At 39.9% G+C, this 19,467-nt stretch overlaps 2 long non-coding RNA genes across 4 annotated transcripts; one reads left to right on the forward strand and one right to left on the reverse strand.

The window, feature by feature from the left end:
- Nucleotides 1-2,498: 2,498 nt before the first annotated feature.
- LOC122966991 lies at nt 2,499-8,149 on the forward strand. Of its 3 annotated transcripts, none has more exons than XR_006398559.1 (7): nt 2,499-3,072; nt 3,185-3,223; nt 3,403-3,559; nt 4,209-6,334; nt 6,781-6,858; nt 7,014-7,088; nt 7,412-8,149. It is a non-coding gene; the product is annotated as an uncharacterized LOC122966991 (long non-coding RNA). The 3 variants fall into 3 exon arrangements; XR_006398663.1 differs by having other exon boundaries at nt 4,209-6,113; XR_006398599.1 differs by lacking the exon at nt 3,185-3,223 and having other exon boundaries at nt 4,209-6,113.
- Nucleotides 8,150-12,916: 4,767 nt separating this feature from the next.
- On the reverse strand, nt 12,917-14,083 carry LOC122988561. The gene is made up of 2 exons (XR_006404835.1): nt 14,004-14,083; nt 12,917-13,824 (listed from the first exon to the last, which is right to left on the reverse strand). It is a non-coding gene; the product is annotated as an uncharacterized LOC122988561 (long non-coding RNA).
- Nucleotides 14,084-19,467: the final 5,384 nt, after the last annotated feature.

Here is a 19,467-nt window from a genome sequence, read left to right on the forward strand (position 1 = left end):
GGTTAGCTCCATGGTATAACTCCCAAACCCGCAAATTAATGCAAACATCGCGAAAATTGGAAAGGATTTGGCGTTCCACCAAAGTAGAAGAATCTCGCTTAGTCTGGCAAGATAGTCTTAAAACATATAGGAAGGCCCTCTGTAATGCCAGAGCCGCCTATTACTCAGCATTAATAGAAGAGAATAAAAACAGCCCTATGTTCCTTTTCAGCACTTTGGCCAGGCTGACAAAGAGTCATAACTCTACTGATCCATGTATTCTTATAGCTCTCAGTAGTAACGACTTTATGAGCTTCTTTTATGATAAAATTCTAACTATTAGAGACAAAATTAACCACCTCCTGCCCTCAACAGGCACCTTAGTAACAGCAGTAAATCCTGACATATTTTTGGACTGTTTTTCTCTAGTCGTCTTGTCTGAACTAACTTCAATGATTTGTTCAGCTAAACCATCAACCTGTCTCTTAGATCCCATCCCAACTAGGCTGCTTAAGGAAGCCTTACCCTTTGTGAGCACTTCTTTATTTGTCTTTAGTAACAGGCTATGTACCACAGTCCTTTAAAGTAGCTGTAATTAAACCTCTTCTTAAAAAGCCTACTCTTGATTCAGGTGTTTAAGCCAATTATAGACCTATATCTAACCTTCCATTTCTATCTAAGATCCTTGAGAAAGCAGTCTCTAATCAGTTATGTGACTTTCTACATAACAATAGTTTATTTGAGGATTTTCAGTCAGGATTTAGAGCGCATCATAGCACAGAGACAGCACTGGTGAAAGTCACAAATGACCTCCTAACTGCATCGGACAAAGGATTTGTCTCTATACTTGTCCTGTAAGATCTTAGTGCTGCATTCGACACAATTGATCATCAAATCCTTTTGCAGAGACTGGAACATTTAATTGGCATTAAAGGAACTGCATTAAGCTGGTTTAAGTCCTATTTATCAGACCGATTTCAGTTTGTACGTGTTAATGATGAATCCTCCGTGAAGGCAAAAGTTAGACACGGAGTTCCACAAGGTTCTGTACTTGGACCAATTCTATTCACCTTATATATGCTTCCTTTAGGTAATATTATGAGGAAACACTCCATAAATTTTCATTGTTACGCAGATGACACCCAATTATATTTATCAGTGAAGCCAGATGAACCCAATCAGTTAAAGAAACTCCAGTCATGCCTTAACGACATAAAGACCTGGATGACCTGCAATTTTCTACTACTAAATTCAGATAAAACTGAAGTTATTGTGCTTGGCCCTAAACACCTTAAAAACACATTATCTAATAATATAGCTACACTGGATGGCATTACCCTGGCCTCCAGCGCCACCGTAAGGAATCTGGGAGTTATCTTTGATCAGGATATGTCCTTTAACTCCCACATAAATCAAATTTCAAGGACTGCCTTTTTTCACTTACGTAATATCACAAAAATCAGGCACATCCTGTCCCTAAAAGATGCAGAAAAACTAGTTCACGCATTTGTTACTTCTAGGCTGGATTATTGCAATTCCTTATTATCAGGCTGCCCTAACAAGTCTCTAAAGACTCTCCAGCTGGTCTAGAATGCAGCTGCACGTGTATTGACTAAAACTAGAAAAAGAGACCACATTTCTCCCATTTTAGCTTCACTACATTGGCTTCCTGTAAAATCTAGAATAGAATTTAAAATCCTTCTCCTAACTTACAAAGCCCTTAATGGTCAGGCACCATCATATCTTGAAGAGCTCATAATACCGTATTATCCCACTAGAACACTGCGCTCCCAGTATGCAGGCTTACTGGTGGTCCCTACAGTCTTTAAAAGTAGAATGGGAGGCAGAGCCTTCAGCTATCAGGCTCCTCTTCTATGGAACCATCTACCGGATTCAGTCCGGGGTGCAGACACCCTCTCTATGTTTAAGAGTAGGCTTAAAACTTTCCTTTTTGATAAAGCTTATAGTTAGGGCCGACCAAGCTCGCCTTGGATCAGCCCTTAGTTATGCTGCTATAGGCCTAGACTGCTGGGGGACTTCCCATGATGCACTGAGCTCCTCTCTCCTCCTCCTCCTCTCCATCTGTATGCATTCATGTAACATCAATGCATGTCACTAACTTTGCTTCTTCCCCAGAGTTTTTTGTGCTTTCTCATCTCACAGGAAAACCTGAGTCCCGGGCCGAGCCTTCGCGGTCCCTCACAGTCCTGATGGCATCCTTCCCTGTCTATTGATGCTTGTGCTTGTTGTTGTTGTTGTGATTGTTGCTCTCCTGTCCCCCCTCCCCCTTTCCCTCTCTCTTTCTCTCTCTCAACCCAACCGGTCAAAGCAGATGGCCGCCCACCAAGAGCCGGGGTCTGCTTGAGGTTTCTACCCATTAAAGGGGAGTTTTTCCTTACCGCTGTCGCCAAGTGCTTGCTCATGTGGGAATTGTTGGGTCTCTGTAAATTAAAGAGTACGGTCTTGACCTGCTCTATGTGAAAAGTGCCTTGAGATGACTTCTGTTGTGATATGGCGCTATATATAAATAAAAATTGATTGATTGATTGATTACCTCGCATCGAAAGTCAAGACTGTCTGTTGTACAAGAAAATTCTTTTAAACAAGGTAAGAATTTGAAATTGTGTTGTTTTAAGGGAAAGTGCGTTTTCCATGCACATTTATGGTTAGTAGCAGGGTGGACAACTACATTACAGACTTTAACAGACTGTCTTTGTATTTTGTGCACTAGTGCTAGCTAACGCTAGCTAACGCTAACGCTAGCTAAACAAGGTTGCATCAGTTGCTCCTGCATATGGCAATGCTTTCATTGCTGTTGTTTGACACGAGCAAAGTTAATATTGTTGCTAATGTTATTTTGTTGGCACGTAAGGAAATACAGTGATAGTATGATGAGGCTCGTTTTTTATAGTGCTTGAACAAACCAAGAGAGGGGCTGTCCTGCTCTGTGTCTGGACATGTTTGTACCCAGGGCGGACTGGGCTCCCCACTACACACAGACAAAACAGAGCTGGCAGTGGAGCTAAGTGAGGTGAAGAAAGTGAAACTCCTTGGACACATTTTATCAAATTGACGGCTGAAATGCACACTGCTGTAAGTGACATAAACCTTTGGAGTAAAAACGAAAGAAAGTATTAAAACTTTCGCAAACAAAACAGAATTTGATAGTGGTGATGCATTTGCCTGCCCTGTCTCTCATCCACAGTTGAAACAGAGGTAGCCTGCATTGTTCACAATGGATGAGGTAACTTTTTTTAATAAATGGCAATAGGTCAGTGGTGGCCTGTAAAATAAATACTATCAGCAGTTGTGAGAAAACTGCTAAAAAATTGGGCCAAACCAATTCAAAATGCATGTTTTGGCTCACTACACAGTTGTAAAATGTTACAATAACATATGCATGCGCTATTTTGTTTTTTAAAGATCAATGCTGAATGCATGAGATTAAACAACTGTTCCACTTCAACCATGATTCCTGGCTTCCTTGGACAAGCACCACGGCAAGCTGATTGAAATCATCAGAAACAAGGGAGGAGTTGTCAGAGACAAGACCCGGAATATACTGAAAGTTCTTGATCAGGTCTGTTCTTGCTCAATACATCAAAATTTGCCTTATATCATATAAATAGTAACAATGTAAATAGAAGCAAGTTCATTTTGTGTTCATTTTGTCAATACATTTGATTGTGGAGTTAGATTACGTTGAAAGATGTGCTACGGTTATCTTCTGAGTTAGACAGGCCTTTTAACTGGTTTGCTCAAAGCATTTGCAAATTACAATTCCTGTAGCTCCAACAACAATTCTCGATTGGTCAAAACTGGTTAAATTTTCCACCAAATCTGTGTAACAAATGGTATCAACCTAAAAATTGCTGCAACAACTTAAGACATCACTGATCATGTGAATGGCCGACACATACTTCAATCATAATGTTCTAAGCCCTTATACACTCTAAACTTTCAAAATTTGAATAGGCACCTAACCAAAACACAATGTTTATTACAGATTTACAACTAGAAAAACTTGACACACAGTGCAGAGCTGCATCTCAAATTAATCTCAAGGTTCCTGGCTTTCAGATGATGTATACCACTTCTATGTGGCATATGCTGTTGACTTGCTGAGATTTGATTGTGAGAATTGTTTGCGTAGATAATTTTTTATATTGGTACATCAGACATTGGTTTCATCATAATAACTTTCAAATAAATGTCTTGTCTTTTATCAGGTTGTTCAGCAGGATGATGCTTAAACTGAGCTTCAAAGGTGTACAATGGCAGTGTTTGTCATCAGGGAGGAGGAGGATCCTCTCCAGCCACCACATGACATTGGGATTGTTATTGATGATGTGGAAGTCCTTAATGAGCTGCAATTGGTCGCACACGCATGTGCCATGTTATATGGTGTCAACTATGCTCTAAACCTGAGCTATCCAAGTGAACTCAGATACACTTTTGATGGACTGCAGAAAATATTCATGGAGATGGCATCAAAGAAAATGAGACGCAGAGTGTGCAGTCTGAGTGTCCAGCTCTAAATACTGGATTGATCAAAGAAAGACATTTAGATACAGCATGTTTTTTTGTTCTGTTTTATAGCTCATATTCAAATACATTCCAGGATAATGGAAGGGGTCATTGTTAAATGTAAATGAGTGAAACAGACTTTAATTCAAAACTGGCCTTCTGATTTTTCTCTGTTAACGGAGTTCGGTCTGTGGTATGAATATTATGGCACTGATATTAACACTGAAAATGTGAATAATGCTGAATTCACAATGACCAGCAGTTCAGTTGTACTAGTAATTCTAATGTTTGTTCTTAAACTGACTTATGCCCAAAAGACCAGTGTTTGTTCGTAGATTGTACCCCCAGTGATTGAACTGTATTTTTTCCTCTTTTTTTTTGTCTCTTGGTCTGCATTTGTAATGGTTCAAATTTTATCAATGGATAGCTGTTAGAAACTCTGTTTTTACACTTAATGGCTATTAGATCAGGGGTTCTAAACTGGTCTCAGCCTGGGACCCACATTTTCCCACGGTCATTAAGTCGCGACCCACTTTTATAGAATACAAACCAGACAAATTTATTTTTGAAAAATAACCTTGAAAAACACATTTAAATATTTATACATATGCATGCAAAGCAAATGTAAGAGCAATTTTTATAAGAAACTGAGCAGGAACATGACAACTACATGTATAAAAGTTACTGCAATAAAATTAAATATCAAAACTGCACAAAATAAATAAGGCCACAAAATTAGATATTTCACTTCTCTGCATATCTCTGCATTCAGAGTACATTTGTAAGAAACTGAGGAGGACCATGCCAACTGCATGTAAAAAAAGTTACTACAATACATTTAAATATCAAAACTGCATAAAATAAATAAGGCTACAAAACAAGATGCTTTCACCCAACCTGTCTTTTGTGGAAGTCAGTGAGACAGTTGGGCATGTACTTTACTTTTGATCAGAGTTTCAAAGTCTGTCTTCTTGCGTTTCACCATCTTGCCTCCGAGCATCACAAATTTAAAGAGAAGGGTTACCGGCAAACGAATGGTGGTTACCATGGCAACGAGAATGCTGCGCGCGTCTGACGCGTGCCTTTCTGTCTCTTTTTTTTCAAGATAAAAGACGAGTACAAAATCAGATGAGCATTAATTATTTTTATTTTTTTTCAATTCATTTATTTTTTACAAGCTGTCCCTGACCCGCCCAGAACGTGTCCGCGACCCACTTTTGGGTCGCGACCCACCAGTTGAGAATCGCTGTATTAGATTACACATCAAGTTTTATACACTGTAAAAAGCCCTTCAGTGGCAATGTCCATGTGACTTAATTATAAAATGTATATATTTTTTTTTACAATAAATTGATTTTGTCTTCTTTTACTGACTACTGAAGTTACAGAAAAGCAAAAAGTGTGAATGTTTTAATTACTTATAATTTTCTATCATAAATTTGATTTCCTGGTACTTTACAATAAACTGATTTCACAAAACTTAGTTTAAGGACTTACTGAATAAGTAAATCCTCAGGACTCTTCCAATTGGAACCAGTCTGAACTTGTTCTCCCACAAGGCTGCAAGAGTACCTGCCTGGCTTTTTCATCGACAAACTACACAACTTGTAAGTGATCATTTTCTTGCATAAAGTTAAATGTTTTCACCCGTGATTGTATTGCTCTATGTAATACCTAAGTGTGCGTTTTCCTCTTTGCAGTGCCATAAGGTGTTTCAAAATGCGCACTAAGTTCAAACAGGTAACTTACCGTCAAAATGCTGATTTTTAGTCAAATATGGCTTCTGTGTGGCCTGTGTTGTGTGCTGGACTGTGTACATCCTTAATATGTAAGTGCAATAGACTAAGTATGTCAGACTTATTCTGTTTTTGTTTTAGATGTGAGCTAGCAAGTTAGCGATTAGCATGCTAACGATTAGCCGCTAGTTACTTAGCTCTTTTATGTGACTTTGACTGAGATTGCTGTGATGTTCAGTTGGTATTAGCGATGTATGTATGCTTGTGTACGTTGAGTTGCACATGTTAAGGGTTGTTTGTTTATTCATGGGTGTGATTTGAGCTGCAATATCCTATTAATTGTAGTCTGTTGTTACACACAGGGGTTAGGGGCTCTCCGGGGCTCAGCCCGGCACATAATCGTAGCGTCTTACACACACATTCAGCTCTGCTCTATCCCGCTCACTCTCTCTCATACACACACACACACACACCTGCTGATGTTAGGTGGATAAAATATTTTTTTGTTTTTTGCTGTTTCTGTCCCCATGCTCCACAGTGCATCGCTTTTCTTCTGTGTTCCCGCTCTGCTTCTACAGTGCTGAGTGCTGTCTGATGCAGGCTATACACTGATCAGGTATGAGTTCCTGATATGTTACGTCAAATAAGTAATGATAATAATAACTATCATTTTAATGATTGTGACTGGGATGAATTTTTGCAAAGTGTACATTTTTGGAGGAAAATTTCATATGGTCATCTTGAGTTCTTTCATTTGTGTTGCTTCTTCAGGAGACATTCAGATCAACGCAAAGGACCAATTCAGCCTCCCCAACTAAGTTCTGTGTGTCCATGACCACACATTAGGTAAGCGGTTATATAAATCAGATTGATGTAAAGGTTTTAGAGGTTAATGCAGTACATGTTTTTGTGTCAAACTGTTGAGAAATATGCAAGACATCTAGTAGCACTGATGTTACTATTAAAAAAAGGATTCTTTTGTTAAATTTTTACATAGTTAAGGCGGGAGGCGTTTGTTGTCAAACCAGCCGCCTTAAATATAAAGTGCCGCAGGAAACACTGTTATCCATCTAGAGCTCTTTATCTATCAGCATCTGATTCAAAACTCATAACTTCTCTTTACTTGTATGAAACAATTTCTTAATGTCTGTTCTTGTTTGTTGCACCAGGAATAGCAGAGACCAGTGCACATGACGACCTGAAAACACACAGTGTGAGGATCTACGTTTGCCATGAGCCAGATGCAGTGGGAATTATAATCAAGGGAATCCCTGTGCTGAAATCTCTCGACAATCTGGCCAGAGGATGTATCTTCAGTACCCAGCGAGACTTCACAAAACCTTTTAGGTCTTTCAAAGACTGTTTGTTGGACTTGACACTCAAAACTGCCCAAAATCATCCCCCAGGTTCATGAGCCTCAAAAGCAAGCTTCTAGCATAGACAGTCAAATGTGATTGTTGACCTCACATGCCATACTGACTGTTTTATTGTTGTTGTTCAATAATGTTATATTTTTCTGAGTCTAAGTGTGATTCTTCAGATTGATGTACTTGAATCTCCAGTTTCCTTCAACACATTGTTGGCCTTTCAAGGCCTTTTTGTGGAACTGGGCCCAAAACAAATGTCTGGCCTGCACAGTGAAATATCTTCTCCAGTTTGAGAATGCCACGTGTTATTCTGAGCCTGATTAGTGTGATCTCTACAGAATGATGTATATGAATTTCCACTTTTCTTTCAAAACATTGAAAGCCTTTAAAGGACTTTTTGTTGACTGGGCTCAAAACAAGTGCCTAACCTGGACAGTTGTTTCTGTGCAATAATGTTATTCGTTTTTCATGACCTTGATGAATAGGATTATGTGGGCCATGTGGTTGCATTGGCAGCTCAATAAATGTTGTAAAACAATACCACTCTTGTCTTTGATAAATGTATGTCAATGATAGCTAATTATTTTAAGTAGATTGTGCTTTGATATCAGAGAGGAAGCATTTGTAAATATTTTTTAAAAAGTAAAATGAAAGTAATTTTTTTTTTAATGGCACTTAATTTAATGAAGTTGGATGTAGTTAAAATGCTATTGTACCAATGTCTATTCTTACAATGGTGGAACTGTTTTGTTTTTTTGAAGACCACTTGAAAATTTTATTTTATGCTAAAATTTTATTACTGAGTTTTCTCAACTTAAAAAGACACGAAGTTTACTAAATTAGCAAAAAAAATGCTTGGAAAATGTTGCCTCATTTTTTTTTGAGTTAGATCTAAGTAACAGTTTTTACAGTGTAGGAGAGATGTACAAACAGTAATGGTAAAATTTAAGTTGTAAAAAAGCAAAACATTTTATTGTATTTTGTAACATTTTTGCTTGTGACTAAAGAAAATATATTGATTAAGGTACAATTAAAAATTATAGTTTGTACTGAATCAGACATTTTACTTGAGAAAAGTTCATAAAATTGCCTGTAACAAAATTAGAGTGTTTTAATTAGTTTATTCAGAAGTAAAATCTGTACTTAGATGAACTTGTAAATATTAGGTTTTACCAAAATGAAAAACTTAGGTTGTAACAAAGTGAAAAAAAAAAAAAAGGTTTATGGTCTTTATAATAAATAATGTTTTTACTTTGTGTGAATGTACATTTTTGTCTTTGGTAAAAGAAATATTTTGATTGATACTAAATCAAAATGTAAGGTTTGAACCAAATCATAAATATAAATTGACGAGAACTAATAAATTTAGACGCAACAAATTAGAGTGATTTTTAAAAGTTGATTCAAAGTAACATTTTTTTCAGTGTAGAGATGGGGAGTCAAATTTTGTTGGGTCAGTTTTTACATGAGTAAAGCCAAGTTTATTCTACCACCTAGGCCTACCTCTTGTTGAGTAACATTTCAAAACAATACAATTCCAACCCCTACAGCAGAGGCAGGCAAATATTGGCCCATGGGACAAATCCTGCTCCCAAACAAAAATATTTGTCCCCTTAACAAGAAATTTCCCTTTTAAATATTACATCAAGTTTTTTAAATGACTCTTCATAACAATATAAACATAAGGCTCATATACATTCCACTATATATTATTTCATAACATCTTATAAACTTATGAGATGAATAAAATAGGCATACATCATAATTTGGCCTCTCTAACCAGAACAGATTTGTGTCAATACAAGCACTTTGCTCCAACTATAAATAAGGCAGATAACTTTTTATTCTGTGTGGATGAGATATAAATTACATTTCTAGTCTTGAAGTGTAACACAGAAGATATGTTCATGTTTATGAGACATTTTTTGCTAGATGAGTATTGACCAAGCAACCTCTAGGGCTAAAGAATGAAGCCAATGCAGAAGTGCCAAAAACTGCAGTTCCTTGCATGGCCACTTGAGGCTGGCTCCAAAAGCAAGTCAATCCTCATAGACCCCATATTAAAACCAAGTGGCAGCCTCTGGGGCTGAAAAGTGAAGCCAATGCGGAAGTGCCACAAACCTGCAGTCTATCTAATGGCCATCAGGGGGCGACTCCACTGGCTGCAAAAAGATGTCCAATTGTATGGAAGTCTATGACAAAATGACCCTACTTCTCTCTTCATTTATTACCTCAGTAAACTGTTTCCTAATGAGTTTATGATCTCAATTGGTAGTTTCAAATCTTCTTCAATACAGCATGATGTTCATTTTGTAAATTATGGTCCCATTTAATTTAAATTTGACGATAAAGCAGGGTACGCTTTAGGGCATGGCTACGTTGTGATTGACAAGGCGCTACCACCGACAACGGTTTTTACGTATCGTAACCATAGGCTTTGCTGCTGCTATTTCACTGTGTCTTTTCAGTTCACTAAAGTTAATTGAACATTGTGATCGCCCAAAAAAAGTCTTGTTCAGTGTTTGGTTTTAATAAAAGAACCATTAATGAGTCAGATGATCAGTTTTTCCAGTGAGTACATTTTGTTTTAACAGTTTTAGGCCTGTTTTTCGCTAGCGAAAATTAGCATTAGCATGATCACTGTTAGATTGTAAATGCACCATGCTAACAGAGCTAGCAGCTGGCACTATGGTCAGCACAACCCTCTCGTCCAAATATGGTCACTTCTGGCTCCAAAAATCAAACATGGCAACAGCCAAATCCAAGATGGCGATGGTCAAATCGCTACACTCGAGGCTTCAAAACGACAGTTCACAAACCAATGGGTCACGGTGACTACTTCCATATTTTTTACAGTCTGTGATTAAAACATTGAGCTTTACAGCAGAAATAAACATGCTTACAGCCTGGTACAAAAACTCACCCGTTTACATTTTATTAAGGCTTATGTTGTGTTCACACCAAACGCGAAGCAAATTTTCGCCTCGCTTTACTCGCACGAGTTTGGCTGCAGGATCATTTGTCTTATTCACGTCACTCGTGCGACTTTTTTTCCCTCGCTAATATTCACCAGAAAAAAGGAGAATTTATTTCTGCCATTTCTTTCTATCATCAACCATGACTGAAGTTACAACCATTGCTGCCTTGTACCTGTTGTGGAAGTCCAAGATAGAGCGGAAACCCAAACGCCACCGTGTCTGGATCCATGACATTATCCAGAGGCGCACACAGCTGGGTGAATTTCACCGCCTTCTCCAGGACCTGTGCCTGGACAATGGCCGTTTCCAGCGGTACTTCAGGCTGACCAGGGCCCAGTCTGATGACCTGTTGGCGAGGATCGGTGCCAGGATATTATGGCTGGATACTAACTACAGGCGCTCCGTCTCAGCTGTGCCTGTCCATCTGTCTCCGGTGAGTTGCAGTTTTTGGTCTGTCAAAATCAACAAATATTCACTGTATCTAACAAGTCACACATCGGCTGAATTATCTGGTTTACGAAAGCAGTATGACTCCAAATTAAATTTATAATTTCATATTATATTGTATTTTTCATTGTGGTTGTTGTACAATTTATGATTTATGTTAATAGATTTAAAGTTAATAGCTTTATTTCCTTAATCTCTTTATCTGCTTTTTGTGTTTTTCAAAGGAAAATTTGTTATTCTTTTATCCACCACAATAAAATAATATAAACAGGGTGGGAAATTAGCACCAGCCAAATGCTGGTAAAATATTAGTGGCTTATAAATTCAGACACAAAATAATTATTTAGTGGCAGGTGACTTTGAACATAGTGGTTGGTAGATGTTCGCATTTTAAAAAGATAATTTCCCACCATCAGTATAAACACTCAGTGAGCATTTAAAAAACACCTGTGCAGCCATATCAATAAAATTGCACAACTACTAACCTAAATTAAATGTTTTCTATGTTGCAGATACCTAGCCAGTGGGGACTCATTCAGGACCATCGCGAACAGCTTTCGTGTTGGGGTCTCCACTGTCTCCAAGATCGTCCCAGATGTTGTCACTGCTACCTGGGACTGCATCGTGGAGGAGTTCATGGCTGTACCCACCACAGAGGAATGGAGGTCAATTGCAGAAAGGTTTGAGGAGCGGTGGAATTTTCCTCTCTGCTGTGGAGCACTGGATGGCAAACACGTCGTTCTGAAAGCCCCTGCTAATTCAGGATCCCAGAACTTCAACTACAAGGGAACATTCTCTCTAGTTCTCCTGACAATATTGCTTTCGGGCGATTGATGTTGGGGGCTATGGAAGAACGAGTGACAGCGGGATTCTGGCCAACTCAGCCTTTGGTCAGACACTTCGATCTGGCACCCCCCTGCTGCCTGCTGACTTGCCACTATCTGGAGCTGACCAACCGAGGACCCCAGCCACACGTCTTTGTTGCTGATGAGGCCTTTCCACTCCGGAAGAACCTCATGAGGCCATTCCCTGGGCGTGTCCTTCCACAAGAGCAACGGATATTCAATTACCGTCTGTCCCGAGCTGGTAGTGGAGAACGCCTTTGGGATCCTTTCATCGCAGTGGAGGATGTACAGGCGTGCCCCCGAGGTCCACCCAGAAGTTGCAGAGAAGTGTGTGAAGCCTACCTGTGTGCTCCATAACTTCCTGCGGTGGACAACCTGGATGAATGCAGAAAGGGGGAGCATCCTGGTTGGTGAGGTGGAGCCACTGCCTGGTCTGGGAAGACTTGCTGCAAACAACTCAGCAAGAGAGGCCATCAGGGTTAGGGAGGTCTTCACATCCTACTTCTCTACAGAGGGAAGTGTCCAATGGCAAGAGATTGTGTAGTGCACAAGCACACCCAAAACGGCTCTTTTAAGAGTCACCCACACATTACTATTGAGCAAAATTCATGCAATATTACTATATTGCCTATCAACACCAAAATAAATATATGCCCACATTTGTGCATGCTAGGCCATTAATTTATACTCATAGAGAACAATGTGTCTGCTTTTATTTTTATCCATGATATATTATTATTGTGAGGTAAGTTGTTGTGATTGTTTTCTTCTGTCCCCCCTCCCCCTTTCCCTCTCTCTTTCTCTCTCTCAACCCAACCGGTCAAAGCAGATGGCCGCCCACCAAGAGCCGGGGTCTGCTTGAGGTTTCTACCCGTTAAAGGGGAGTTTTTCCTTACCGCTGTTGCCAAGTGCTTGCTCATGGGGGAATTGTTGGGTCTCTGTAAATTAAAGAGTATGGTCTTGACCTGCTCTATGTGAAAAGTGCCTTGAGATGACTTCTGTTGTGATATGGCGCTATATAAATAAAAATTGATTGATTGATTGATAATACAGCTTTAATTTAGCATGTCTGCACTGCATTACAACACAACACAATAACATTTAAAAAAAAAAAGACATCACTGTGATAAGCTGTCTTTAAGTATATCCAGTGAAGATATTGAGACTGGGAGTATGAACACAATTAGCAGCTAACCAAACATAAACCATTTGTACACTGCAGATAAATTATCATATAAACCTGATATTGACCTGAACTTTTGATATGAACAAAATATCTATTTTACAGCATAGGAAATGCACATAAGGTTGTTTCCTTTGTGTGTCAACCATATTTTTGTAAATAAAGAACATGAAGTAAATCACGGAAATAAAGTGCTTTCATTTTTTGATTTTTTTGTTGTTTTTTTAAAAAGAACACTACCATTCATGGTTCTCAACAAAGTGCCTCAAAAAAAGGACACACAAAATACTATTTTAAAAATATGAAAAATAGAAAACATCAGCATGGAGCCCCTGAACATGGATGGATGACAAACAGTGGCAACAGGCAGGGACAGACTCAGAGGAGGCCAGGAGTGTGTGTATGTGTGTGTGTGTGTGTGTATGAGAAAATTAAAAAAATAAAAAATAAAAACAAATAATGATGTAAGGCCTGGTTTGTTCACTGCAAAGACTGTCGCCCTGATAACCTATTCTGCTGGTTCCAAATTGAGAACTACGGAGCTGGGCTCATAAATTAGTTTGTGTATCTGAAATTTAACAAATTCCTTCTGCTGAGGCGACAGTCTTTGCAGGGAATGAACCAGGCTTTTGAGGAAAAGCTCGTCCTCTGAGGGGGGAGGTGGAGCAGGTGGAGCCGGCCTTTTCAAAGCCTCCAGGAGGAATGCTTCTATTTCCCTCTCCCTGTCACTCCCCCTGGTCCTCTTCCGGGTCCTCCTGGTCACTGTGTGAAATCAAAACACCATATTTCCATCAATGCAATAGTTTACTGAGATAAAGCAACAGACAAAAACACATGACTCAAACATGAAATGAATACAGTAGTGAAAAACATATCACTCATGCAGAAATTATACTTATACCATAAAAAAAAATGCAATCCGACTTTTCTGAAGTACATACCTGTGGGTGGTGTTGCAGCAGAAGCTGCAGCAGCAGAAACTGCAGCAACACTTGACTCTGCCTCACTGGCTTCAGAGGATCTGGCTTATCTGTAGTGAATGTAATAAGAATATCTTGGTTTTTGTTTTGCAGATATATGATTGTCTAACCATTCTAGCTTTCAGTGTCAATTACAGCACATGAAGCATTTTACAAATACAACCATATTGATACATAATACAGTTCGAGCCATGATAATTTCTAGCCTTATGGTAGATCGGAAAAACAAAAACAATTAGTTATCCATCTATACAAAAAATATTTTCCTTGCGTGTGTTTGTGTGTGTGTGGGTGTGGGGGTGTGTCTCTCTTCTCCTGTCAACCAACCTCCGATGTCAATACCTGACGGCCCTGCTGCTGCGTCTGACACCTGCTCCTCATACTCTGTGGTCCTGTCTTCCTCGACCACCCGCCCCATGTTACTACTGGTGTCTCTTGGTGTAACAAAGGGGTCGAGGAAAAACAGGACCGCAGAGCACTTTCACCTCTTAACTGGCCCTGCTGCTGACCCGCTCTTTCTTTCACACTCTTTTCTCCTTTCCTTCAAATAGGTGTCCCTCAGGCCCTTCCACTTCTTGCGACACACCTCCTCTGACAAGAAACACACGTAAACATGAACTGTTCAATCTAAATGACTAGTGAGTCAGACAAGTAACTTGTGCTGGGAAAGCCAGCTCTGAACGGTTATGCTAACTGGGGCTAATGCTAGTGCTAACTTGGTCCATAGCAAAGTACAACTGATAGCTGGAATGAAATAACAGACACATATTTTCAAAACTTACCCGGTAGTCCTATCTCCTCGCTCACTTTCCTCCAAGCGTTCTCTTTTTTTGTCCGGTCTCTGTCGCTGTACGCTGTTGTATCATACAGCTCCGGGTGACCACACACCGCAACGTTTTTGTCCTCCATTTTCCGACTCAACAGCACGCCAGGACGTCAGTGATGTCAGGAGAATCTAAACGCTGACAGGCTCTCTCGATACAGCGTCACGCGAATTCCTCGCTCAAGTTCAATATTTTCAACTTTTACGCCATTCGCGTCGCCCGGCATATGTAATCTTAATGCGTGAAAAATTCGCTTTGCGTTTGGTGTGAACACACCATTAAAGTTATGCATAATGAAGGGCATGGCCACTTTGAGTGACAGGTGGGTGCCACAATTTGTTACCACAGTAGCATCACTATTTCAGTGTGTTTTTAGTTAATGAAATTAATTGTAACATTTGGTCGCCTAAAAAATGCCTTGTTCAGTGTTTGTTTGTACTAAGGAGTCGGGTGTTTAGTTTTTCCGGTAAGTAAGATTTGTTTTAATGGGGTTTTTTTATTTCAAATGTTTTTTATTAAATTTCAAACAGAAAAATACACAACATTAAACCTCCTTTACATCTGAAGTCATATCTCTAAATATATTGGCCAAACCAAAACCCAAACTGATAAAAAAAAAAAAATTCAATTGGATTTTTAATGGTTTTAAGCCTGTTTTTCACTGGCAAAAATTAGCATTAGCACTATCACAGTTAACCATATACTGTAAATGCACTATGCTAACCAAGCTAGCAGCTAGCAGGAGGGTCAGCTCCACCCTCTCGTCCAAATATAGCCTTCTGGCTCCAAAAATCCAAGATGGCGATGGTCAAAATGCAAACTCAAGGCTCCAAAGAGGGAGTCCACAAACCAGTGGGTGATGTCACACCGAATTATTTTTTACAGTCGATGGTATTAACATTGTTGGGACGGGCAGTAGTGTGTTTGGTTATTAGCAATAATTCATAATTATCATAGATAATTATGAATTATGAAAATAAGATATTGTTAACCTTAATCAATAATTAGGGCACCAACTGTTGGATCTGTGAGGAACACAGTTGATTATTTGCAATAATTATCAATTATCGAAGATAATTAACTAATTATAACAATTAATAGAATTATTAATATAAATGAACAAATATGGGCACCACCCGGAAACCGGGACCAATAACCAAACAAGGTAGTCTCATAAATGGGAGTTCACCTAGAATGTTAATATCTGAGAGATATCAACATTCAAGGGTGAACAAAGAAGGGTGAATTCGAGCTCTGACTCCTTCAATCAGCCACTTTTCACAATATTACACACAACAATGACAAAAGAACTTCTCTTTAAAGATATAACAGTGTTTATTAAACTTAGCAAAATTACCAAAGTTAACAAATGCTTCAGTCAATAAACAACTATCCTGAAATCTAATCCTACCAAACAAAACACAAACAGCTATGTACAGGGTTAGACACATGCAGGGGAATGCATGTGTGTGTGTGTGTGTGTGTGTGTGCGCGTGTATGTGTGTGCGACAAGATGGCGACGGGGCCTGACGTGATGACGTCGTCGGTCTGCGACGCGGACGTGACTATGGGAGGAAGTCACGTTGCGCAAGAAAACTTAAAATACTCCTGAGTAAACAGAGAAAAATGGACTCAGCGGTCCGTCAACAGCACAACAAACAATAGCAAAAGCTAAAAGCTAAATGCTAAACAACAGCAACTGATGCTGATAAGAACACACAATTAACACTGTCTCTGCCCAGACTTATGCCTCTTACTTGGTCGCTTCAGAAAGCAAGCAGGGTGTGTGTGTAGTCCGTCTTTATGTCGGGCTTTGTCCTGGGCTCGGATGCAGACGGTGGCCGTTCTCGCACGGTTGGCGAAAAGCACGGCAGCTGGCTCTCAGCGGCATGGCAAAGAGAACAGCAGAGTCGACTTGGTGAAGAAGTTTTTCTTCCTTCTCGAGGGAATTTGAGGACGCTGGTTGCAGCAGCGGTCTCTCTCAGATCCGGGAATGTGTTCGGGTGAACAGTCTTGTCTCGTCCAGCGAGGGGAGTCTTCGATGAGGGGAAAACACGTGCGTGGGGTACCCCCTTTAGTCAGCTGACTCACAAAGGAACAGGAGTTACCCCTAGCTCAGTGACATGGGAAAGGCGTGTGCTTCAGGACACGTTCAGTTTTTAAAAGGGACGGTGATGTCATGGCTGCAGGACGCTCCGCTGTGCAGGAGTGTCTCCGCCAATGAGACTGTATGTTGACTGTTCCCTGCTGAGGTGTGAAAATCGCAAAGCATCTTTGGAAATGGAGTTTGCAATGGGCTCCCATTGTCTGTAAGCAGCATTTTGGCACTATTCATTTGTCTCTGGGAAAACAAAGGAATAAATCACCTCGTGGTCAGGCCTCACAGGTTACATGTAGGCCCTCTCTCTGTGACCTTGTGGTTTGAGGCCCAACAACATGCTGTTGATATCTGCCTTCATATACAACTGTAAAACTGCTCCTATAGACCAATTTTGTTCTTTGATGAATTAAAAGAAATAAACAAAAAATCAAACATTTTGCCTGTACAATGTCGGACCCCCAATAAATGGTGCTGGAAAAAAACAGTCCATGATTAAAAGTAATTACTGACCCTTGTCCTACAGAAACTATTTACACAGTACAAGCTGCACAAATATATTCAACATCAATAGATGGCCTGTTGGCACGGTAGTACCACTGTGTACAGTTGTCACAGCCAGTCTTATTTCTTCCTCCTATTTTAGAATGCTCTCAGCAAACTGATGTAACATGACATCAAGATTTACAACTTGATGGGTGAGGGAAGGTCAAAATATTGGCAAGCCGTTCATTAGCCAAACAGCATGCAGGAAACCAGAGAAGGGAGATGCGAGGTAAGTTAAACATAGATACATACTCATAATGCACTGTTTTCACGCTCATATTCACACTTCAGGTCATCACCATGACAGTCAAATCCTGAAGGCCAAGCTTTTTTACCCATCCAGGTAGAGTAGGCCAGAGGGGGATTGGTTTGGGGGTCAGGGACCTAGATCTTTTTGACCTCCAGCTGTCCACAGATGTATGTGAACCCCTACCATGCAGAAGTATTTGCCATCCGCTACATATGAGAGCGATTTGGTGTATGTCGCATCTTGCATTTTTAATATAAGAGGGGAGTCAGATTTTGGTAGATGTAAAAAGCAACCCAATATAATTTGACTCCCCCCCAATCTCTCCTCTGTTGCCACTTGTGACAAATAGGTCCAGATATGTCAGCAAAGAGATTTTGTTTGTGTCATTCGTTTGTGACCTTGAATTGTTTAAATATTGCATAAGAGGGGACATGAGTTTCATTTGGTGAAACTTGCAAAATGAAATTAAGTGAAACAAAATCCCTCATAAAACCATCTCCCTGCCGATTTACTATTCTTTCATCATTCATTTATGCTGCAGTGAACAAAAATAATAAGACTGTTTCCAGTAAACATATTTAAATGAAGTAGTGTACGCATGTTCATGCAAAGGGGAGTCAGATTCTGCATGGGAGTCGGAAAATTCTGTAACACCGGCACCTTGATTTTTATAGTCCTATAGGTCCACAAGAGATCCAATTTTGAAACTACCTTTCCTGCTATGCATAGATAGATATTTATTGTCCCCAGGGGGTAATTTGTTTCTATAGGGCATTATGTGTTGTACATGCCTCCAGAACAGTGTTGATAAGTCATCGCAGAGTCACTGTCATTAAGAAGTGGAAATACAGTACAGACCAAAAGTTTGGACACACCTTCTCATTCAAAGAGTTTCCTTTCTTTTCATGACTATGAAAATTGTAGATTCACACTGAAGGCATCAAAACTATGAATTAACACATGTGGAATTATATACTTAACAAAAAAGTGTGAAACAACTGAAAATATGTCTTATATTCTAGTTTCTTCAAAGTAGCCACCTTTTGCTTTGATTACTGCTTCGCACACTCTTGGCATTCTCTTGATGAGCTTCAAGAGGTAGTCACCTGAAATGGTCTTCCAACAGTCTTGAAGGAGTTCCCAGAGATGCTTAGCACTTGTTGGCCCTTTTGCCTTCACTCTGCGGTCCAGCTCACCCCAAACCATCTCGATTGGGTTCAGGTCCGGTGACTGTGGAGGCCAGGTCATCTGGCGCAGCACCCCATCACTCTCCTTCTTGGTCAAATAGCCCTTACACAGCCTGGAGGTGTGTTTGGGGTCATTGTCCTGTTGAAAAATAAATGATGGTCCAACTAAACGCAAACTGGATGGAATAGCATGCCGCTGCAAGATGCTGTGGTAGCCATGCTGGTTCAGTATGCCTTCAATTTGGAATAAATCCCCAACAGTGTCACCAGCAAAGCACCCCCACACCATCACACCTCCTCCTCCATGCTTCACGGTGGGAACCAGGCATGTAGAGTCCATCCGTTCACCTTTTCTGCGTCGCACAAAGACACGGTGGTTGGAACCAAAGATCTCAAATTTGGACTCATCAGACCAAAGCACAGATTTCCACTGGTTTAATGTCCATTCCTTGTGTTCTTTAGCCCAAACAAGTCTCTTCTGCTTGTTGCCTGTCCTTAGCAGTGGTTTCCTAGCAGCTAT

The sequence above is a fragment of the Thunnus albacares genome, chromosome 1, assembly GCF_914725855.1.
Source record: "Thunnus albacares chromosome 1, fThuAlb1.1, whole genome shotgun sequence".
NCBI lineage: Eukaryota > Metazoa > Chordata > Actinopteri > Scombriformes > Scombridae > Thunnus > Thunnus albacares.